At 40.2% G+C, this 8,832-nt stretch overlaps 1 protein-coding gene across 6 annotated transcripts in view; it reads right to left on the minus strand.

Annotated features, from left to right (window-relative positions):
- The window catches only part of sec16a (SEC16 homolog A, endoplasmic reticulum export factor), a 30,970-nt gene extending 26,107 nt beyond the window's left edge, over positions 1-4,863 (minus strand). For 5 of the 6 annotated variants that reach the window (XM_061733732.1, XM_061733734.1, XM_061733733.1 and 2 more), the window contains exon 1: positions 4,778-4,863. The gene's annotated coding sequence lies outside the window, so the exon portion shown is untranslated. The remainder of the gene's footprint in view (positions 1-4,777) is intronic. The other variant, XM_061733730.1, reaches the window with a different exon arrangement.
- Between the last annotated feature and the right edge of the window lie 3,969 nt (positions 4,864-8,832).

The following is an 8,832-nucleotide window of genomic DNA, read 5'->3' on the forward strand; positions in this document are numbered from 1 at the left end:
GGAAAGAAGGGAAATAAGGATTGGTTAACAAGAATTTGCACATGTTCCTTAGCTGGATAAGACCACACCTTTATTTGTGTAAACAGTACAACGTGGCAGCTTCTGCATTAGCTCTTAGACATTTTGAAAGCTACATAAACAAAGATGTAGATAATAATTTTGACAGTGGTTAAGTTTGCCTTTTGACTGCTCCTTGATGTACAGCTTTACTCTGAGAACCTTACTTATGCCTGATTATAATATATGACAGCATTGCCATGCCTCAAATTAAAAAGAAAAAGATCATGCTTACACTTATGTAAGATTGGAGAAAGTTTATGTGATTAATGTAATATACTACAAGAAATTCTTACTTTTGTTATAATTCATTATTTTCTAATTATATATTTAAAAAAATCCAGCTCTTTATAAATCTATCACCGATGTATTATTTGTGCACCTCAACTACCGGTACTTGTTATTGTCTGTGGTCCTATGATTTATTCCTTTTATTTGTCAACAAAACCCATAGCACATTGAGAACAATGGATTTCAATATGCTGCTCCCTCCACTTGTAAATCTGTCTTTAGGAACTGCTCTCACGACATGAATTAAAGATATCCTTAAAAGACTAGTGCAAGATAATCTGATGTAAAGTTAGATACCACATTGATGTTCTTGTCTTGAGTGCTGCAATTAATATTTGGTCATCCAATGTTTCTGCATTTCTGATGTTATTTCTTTCTGTACTTCCGTCTCAATTGTTTTTACAAATACATATTTATTGTGTTGCGTAGCCATTTCTGATTCAGGTTATACCGAATACCAAGATCTCAAGAGTCCTAATCTTATTTATTTAAGTAAGTAAGTAAGTAATAAACATGCTGTAATAAACATGCTGCTCTCTCCACTTGTAAATCACTCTTTAGGATCTGCTCTCACTACACTAATTTAAAAGAAAACCTTAAAAGACTCTAGTGCAAGAAAATCTGATGTAAAGTTAGATACCACATTGATGTTCTTGTCTTCAGTGCTGCAATTCATATAATTGGTCATTCAATGTGTCTGCATTCCTGATGTTATTTCTTTCTGTACTTCAGTCTCAATTGTGTTTACAAGCACATATGTATTGTGTTGCATAGCCATTTCTGATTGAGGTTACTTAATACCAAGATATCAAGACTCTCAATATGTATGTAATTTGTATATATGTTAACAAGAGCTTTCATTTGTCATTTTTATACTGTTCAGTGAGTAAAATAAGTCGAATTCCCTGTCTTGGTCAATAAACCTGATTCTGATTGTTTGTCTTTATTTCTAACTAAGTGTCTACTTTCTCATATCAACAAGCACGAAGGCTTAAAATACCTAACGTAAGTAAAAGTGATCACTACATTCTATATTGTTTTATATTAACATAACATATGCGTACATGTATCTTTAAAAGCTCATATATATGTAAATACACAAATGTGAAATTAAATATACGATTAAACTTTATTTCTTATTAAGTGTCTTCTTGGAAACGAGCAGGTAACATAAACATGCTGCATATACTGTAATGCTGAAAGCACTTATTTATTCATGTCAGAAGGCAATATTGACAGTCGGTTTTCACAAACCACTAACAGTGAAAACTGAGTCCTCTCACAACTATGAAGCTGTAGGAGTTTGGGTACAAAAGAGCTGAAGAACGCTTTTTGTGGACGAAGGAAAAACTTGTGTTGTTTATTTCCGTCTATCCTTCAACTGCCGGTAACCAACAGTAACAGAACATCATCATCAGTAATAAGGGCCAGATTCTTGTGAATTCTAACCCACTGAAACTACAGTGTCCTGCTAGTGAGTGGCCACTACACAGCTATAGTTAAGCAGAATAACAACATCTTAAACATAAGTTCTGCCCTCATGAAGGCACCAGACCATTTCCTGATGATATTCTGTTTACCTTTTCAAATACAATAACAAGTGCAATGTGTATGTTCGTAATCCAGGTAGGCTGGGGGACTCTGACACTGAGCTCCACAAATCACTTTCAGCCCAGGGTTAACTCCAAGAAAGGTTCAAATTCGTTTGCATCCTATACTACCAACATGTGGAATTCCTTACCGACAGCCATAAAAGAGAACAAATCCCTAATCTCCTTCAATCCTGCCCTAAAAAGCCACCTACAGGAGGCTGCTACTCGTAACTGGGAATAATCAAAGCCTCTACTGCACATCCCGCTGTTCCTTCTGATTATTGTTTTTGTTTTGTTTTCTGCTTTTGTTTTGTATTACCTAGCTTATTCTATTTGTCTCATCACCTTTTTCGTGCCCTCATCCATCAGACTCATAAACAGCTGATCTTACCTATTCATTTTTGTACCCGCTTTTATACATATTTTTAAAAAAACCTTGTATTTATCACGCACTTAACGGGGGACTTATATTTTTTATCTCTCTTTCTCTCGTATTTTATCTATGCTATGGTTTTACAGCATCTAAGTCCAGCAGTATTTGTGATTACCCAATGTATGTTGCTTTATATTGATTGTTTGGTTTGTTTCTGTACTGTCCTGTTGCATATGTTATCTGTACACGCACTGATGCTGATGCTTTTCCACAAATGAAGTTCCTAACGGATAAATAGTTATTTTTTATTATTATTATTATTATTATTATTAGTCTCTCTCGGTGCAAAATAACAGTAATTCCCCCCTTTTCTTTTTTTTTTTTACAATCTTCCCTACAAAGTACTGCTTCTTACCTGTATGTCATTCAATGTTATATGAGTTAAAAAAAAGGTCTCCAATGTAAACAAGTGTAATGTTTTCTTGGAATAATGCCTTTTAGTTGACTTTGTATCAGCGAATCTGTACTGTCATGAAACTGTACCTGATCCTATGCAATTCTTCTAATAAATTCTTCAATCAATCAATCAATCCATGGGTGCAGATCCCGGGGGGGACGGGGGGGACATGTCCCCCCCAATTTCTGAAAAACATGAATTGTCCCCCCCAATAAAAATACCCTAAATTATTCCAAATTGAACAAATGTATTTTCAGATTTTTTCAGGTTGAACATGTAAAAGGGGGGCACGGTGGCGCAGCTGGTAGTGCAGCGGTCTCACAGCAAGAAGGTCCTGGGTTCGATTCCCGCCGGGGGACGCTGTGGGTGCTGAAGTGCGTGTTAGTTCCCCCATGACTTCAGTGCCCATACCCTGGGTGGGGTTGGCGAAAGGATCTTTCTGTGTGGAGTTTGTATGTTCTCCCCGTGTTCCCCTGGGTAGCTAGTGTGAGCTACCCTCACAAAAACATGCACACAGTCCTGGGCTATACATGCCCCCTCTGGCCAACCGGGGCGCCAGATGGGGTGGGGAGGATCCGGCCGGAATAACGTGATCCTTCCACGCGCTACGTTCGGCCGGAGAAACCCCACCCTGTCTGGTGAAAAGATGCGGCCTGCTCACTCCTCAGGTTAAGGAGGAGACCTGAGCTCAGTGCAGGGCCCTCCCGGGGTTGGTAGAGGATGGCAATGCCCAGGACTGTCAGTAGGTAGGAGCACGGGGTGGTAAAAATGGGAAAAAAACCGGGATAAAAATATTTTCAAAAAAAAAAAAAAAAAAAGGTTGAACATGTAAAATATTTATTAAAAATATATTTATAAAAATATAATACATCCACGGTGCGTTTTGAGGTTACAGAATGAAAGTATTGCTACTCCATACATTTTTTTTTTTAGTCTGAATTGATATTTTTAAAATTTTTGACGGGCTCGACAATTACTTTTTGTCAACGTTCTGTTTACATTCGTAACTGCCCGTACTTGTACTTGTTATGGGCTCCATATTTCATCCATATATATCAATTGATCGTGCATAAAGTAGTCCCATAGGATAAAAGGAAGACGGTGAGAAGAATTTGAGATGAGTAGACACTACATGCCCAAAACCCTTAACATTATGATTTATGAATATAACAGTTAAGTAAGCAGTGACACACACTGTTGGCTGATTAGGACAAATAAACAAGAAAGGTAAGCACAATAAATGATTCCCTGGTCAGTATTTTTTGGCGAGCCTTTACCAATTTATGGCATGGTATGAGTTGCATATTGGCAAAAAATTAAAAATTAAAATCACGTTGGTGTCCCCCCAATCCTGACATCGGATCTGCACCCCTGAATCAATCAATACAATAACAGTGCAATGTGTATGTTCGTAATCCAGGTGGGCTGGGGGACTCTGACACCAACCAGGGAGAACACAACACTTTGAACACTTGATCCCGGATCTTCCCAGCTGCATTAGCCTCGCCTTTAACACAACTTACAGAAACTCACAAAGTTTGATCTCAGTCATCGACACATCTCTGATATCTGACTCTGGCTGGTTATATAAGCGAGACTTTAGCCCGGCGTGGACGTGTAAATGAGCGTCATGAAGCTGCCAGTGAGGAAGGGGTCCTGGCTGCCTGGCTGCCTGGCTCAGCGGCTAGCGGGCAGGCTGCGGTGTTGCACTCCTCCCAAACGACACAGTGACGCCTCAAAGGGTCAGACTGTTCGTGAAAGCGGTTTGCTGTCGTACCTGTTCGGTTGTGACAGGTAACCCCCCCTCCCTGGTCGGATCCCGCAGGGCTGGCCACTAGCCTAACCTTAGCAGCACTTCTGCAGCTCTGCTAGCCCACTAGCCGCTGCTAACACCAGGAACACTCACACACAGCCTCCACACGCCGCTTCTAAAAGTTCAGGAGCAATAACAACAATAAATAATAATAATAATAATAACACTCAGTTGTATTGTATATTTACTCTTACCCAGTTCGGGAAGTGTGTGCAGATATAAATAAATTCTTACAAATATGCAGGACTGTCTGACACACAGCCGCCGTCTTCAATGAGCACATCCTAATAGGCTACGTGTACAAGTGACGTCACGAGGCAAACACCGGTTACGTCACGGAGGGCGGGGTTTATTTAAAGTCCACTATGTTGTCCACTGGGTGTTGTTGATGTCTTCATCAATTCGTTTTAGGTTAATGTGAGACAAACTCAGTACAACACATTGGAAGGTTTCCTTGGAGGACGTCAAACAGGTACAACAGGTGTTTATTCTTAGAGACAAGATTCACTATTGTGAAAAATGCAGAGGTGTCAAAAGTATTCACATTCATTACTCAGGTAGAAGTATAGATACTAGAGTTTAAAAATACTCCTGTAGAAGTTGAAGTATCAACTCAAGTTTTTTACTCAAGTAAAAGTATAAAAGTACTGGTTTTAAAACTACTTAAAGTATAAAAGTAAAAGTAATGTAAGGGGGGAAAAAGCCATTAAGGACAAAAGCCATTGAAAATGAATGCATCTTAGTATAATGCAAATATATTAAAGAACCATATATGTGTACTATTGAGCATTAACGTGTTTCAGAGAGCAGAAGATATGATGACTAGTTTGCCTATAAGTATTGTAATGGTGCAAAAAGTCAAACTTCGGAGGCATGTTATCTTTTATCCTAACCTTTATTGGAATGTACATCCAAGTTTAGTTGCAGGAATCTGAGGGATGTAAGAACAAAACTGGACAAGAACATCTGTGCCACAACCACAACCAAATTCACTATCCGGATGGCGCAATTTAACTGGATAGTTTTTTTTTTTAAAGGCCGAAATGAAATAGAGTAACGAGGCTGTTTTTAAAATTTAAGGAGTAAAAAGTACAGATAATTGCGTGAAAATGTAAGGAGTAAAAGTAAAAAGTGGTCTGAAAAATAATGATTCCAGTGAAGTATAGATAACCAAAATTATCTACTTAAGTAAGGTAACGAAGTATTTGTACTTTGTTACTTGACACCTCTGGAAAAATGTGTGGAGACTGCAAACATACTGCGCATTGTAAGGCTACAAAGCATGTTTTCAATAATCAGAATCAGAATCAGGTTTATCGGCCAAGTTTGAACATAACAGACAGGGAATTTGACTCCGCTTGTTTCGCTCACTGTACAGTAAAAAGACAAATGGCTCTTATTAACATATATACAATTAAAAAAAAAGTGAAAGGTGCAGCAGTATGAGGTAGACATGGTTAATGAAAGGTGCATTGTTACAGCATATTACAGCAGATTGTGGTTATCATTATTATTATTAATTATTATTATTATTAATAATAATAATAATAATTATTATTATTATTATTATTATTATTATTATTATTATTATTATTATTATTAGGGCCCGAGCACTGACAGTGCGAAGGCCCTATTGTATCTGTAGGAATTTTTATTATTAGGGACCGAGCACCAGCAAGGCTTGTGCGAAGCCCTATTGAAATCGGTACGATTATTATTATTATTATTATTTTATCTGAAAACAATTGCGTTTTTGAGCCGCATAACTTACTCGAAAAGTTGTGAAACTTGGTACGCACGTCCCATGTGGCGAGAAATTACGTATTCTAATGGTATCAAAAAGGTGCGTGGCCTAATGGCTCAACAGCGCCCCCTAGAAAACTTGGTGCCTCAAGCCCCACAATACGGTTTGACGTACATGCACGAAAATCGGTACACACCGCTATCATGTCGCAACGTAAAGAAAAGTCTCTTGGCGCCATGGCCGAAACCGAACAGGAAGTTGGCCATTTTGAATTAATCGCGTAATTTTGGCGCAATTTATGCCATTTTCATGTGTCGTACTTTAACGAACTCCTCCTAGCAGGATCGTCCGTTCGACATAAAACTCGCTCAAGAGACACAAAAGTTATCAAAATCATGAGTTTTTGTGAAATGGCGTGGCCGTGGCGCCGTGTCAAACTTCAACGCTAAACAGGAAGTGATACTAGTAGCTGATTGATCAATATGTGATTCTGCCATAACTTTTGAATGGTTTTACATGGAGAGTCGTGGGTGGTGTCATCGGACTCGGTTTTGAGTCCTTGACCATAATTGGTGAGAATTAGCCCCGCCCTATCTTCTGATTGGTTGTCCCTATTTTCTGCTATAACTATTGAATGGTTTGACATAGAGAGACGTGGGTGGTGTCATCGGACTCGGTTTTGAGTCCTTGACCATAATTGGTGAGAATTAGCCCCGCCCCTTCATCTGATTGGTTGTCCCAATTTTCTGCTATAACTTTTGAATGGTTTGACATAAAGAGTCAGGGGTGGTGTCATCAGACTCGGTTTTGAGTCCTTGACCATAATTGGTGTAAATTAGCTCCACCCCTTCTTCTGATTGGTCGATATTTGATAGTTCCTATTTTCTGCCATAACTTTTGAATGGTTTGACATAAAGAGTCATGGGTGGTGTCATCAGACTTGGTTTTGAGCCCTTGACTTCAATTGGTGAAAATTGCACGCGCAAGGTCCCGTTCATCGCTGCTTGCAGCTTTAATTATTATTATTATTGCACTGTGATTGATTTCACCGAGACTCTTATGAGTGATGAGAGTTCATCAGAGCAACAGCTTGGGGGAAGAAACTGTCTCTGTGTCTGGAGGTTTTGGCGTACAGTGCTCTGTAGCGCCGTCCAGAGGGGAGGAGTTCAAACAGACAACTTCTCTCAATTCAAGTTGTTCTTATTGGAGATTCTAAGTAAATTTACACATGGACCATTTCTGTTCGGCAGAAAATCTCCCAGAAAACACCATAGGAGCCGCTCAGTGGCACAGTGGGTTAAGCAAGCGGCTCATATGCGGAGGCTACAGTCCTCCTGCAGTGGTCGCAGGTTTGAATCCCAGCCTGCGCACCTTTGCTGCATGTCATCCCCATTCTCTCTCTCTATCCCCTTCCTGTCTGCAACTTGAATAAAGGGCCACTAGAGCCACAAAATAATCTTTAAAAAAAAGAAGGCCCGGTCGCCCATGGTGCGGAACTTGGTGTTGGGAACCCGGAGGAGCGAGCAGTAGATCTGAGGGTGCAGGTAGAGGTTTGTGGAGTAATGAGTTCTTGTAGGTATGGAGGTGCATGTTCATTTATGCACTTATGGGTGAGGAGTAGGACTTTGTATTCAATCTGGGTTGAGACAGGGAGCCAGTGGAGAGAGTGGAGAACGGGTGTTATGTGCTTATATTTCCAGACTCTCATCAGGATCCTCGCAGCGCTGTTTTGAATGTATTGCAGTTTCTGGATGTTCTTGCCAGTGATCCCAGTGAAGAGTGAGTTACAGTAGCCCAGTGTAGAGGAGATGAATGCGTGGACGAGCTTCTCTGCATCTGACAGAGTTAAATAGGGCGGAGTTTGGAGATGTTTTTGAGATGATAAAAGGAGGTTTTGCACAGGTTTTTTATATGGTCATTAAATGTCAGGTGAGGATCAAACCTACCTCTCAGATTAGTGACTGTGGAGGAGAGGGGTATGACCTGACCATCGAAGGTGGGGTGAGTTATGGAGGATGACTGAACCTGGTGTGGAGTGCCAACAAGGAGGGCTTCGGTTTTGCTACTGTTTAGCTGGAGAAAGTTGTTGCTCATCCATGTCTTTATCTCCCCAAGACAGGCGGAAAGAGACATGAAATGGCTGCAGAGGGGCTTGGGGCAGTTTTTATGTAAAGCTGTGTGTCGTCAGCATAACAGTGGAAGGACATCTTGCTGGAGTATCCAAATGTAGATTTGGATACTCTTTTTTTCTCTTTTGTGTATGTTTGCAGGCCGGAGCTTCAGCTGCATGCTGACCTGCAGCCCCCCCCCCTCTGATCATCCCACTGCTGCTTCCACCTATCTGTGTAGATGTATGCTATATGCTTGCTGACTGACCAACCAGCACCTCAGTGTCTGCTGTCTACTTCTGTTTGTATCTTCATTTCATTTCGTTTCTTCCTTTCATTCTCTCTGTCTGTTTTCTCTTTTCCTGCTCTGTCCAGCTGGTCTGCAGCAGGAGGATCC

The sequence above is a fragment of the Cololabis saira genome, chromosome 11 (genome assembly GCF_033807715.1).
Source record: "Cololabis saira isolate AMF1-May2022 chromosome 11, fColSai1.1, whole genome shotgun sequence".
Classification (NCBI taxonomy): Eukaryota; Metazoa; Chordata; class Actinopteri; order Beloniformes; family Belonidae; genus Cololabis; species Cololabis saira.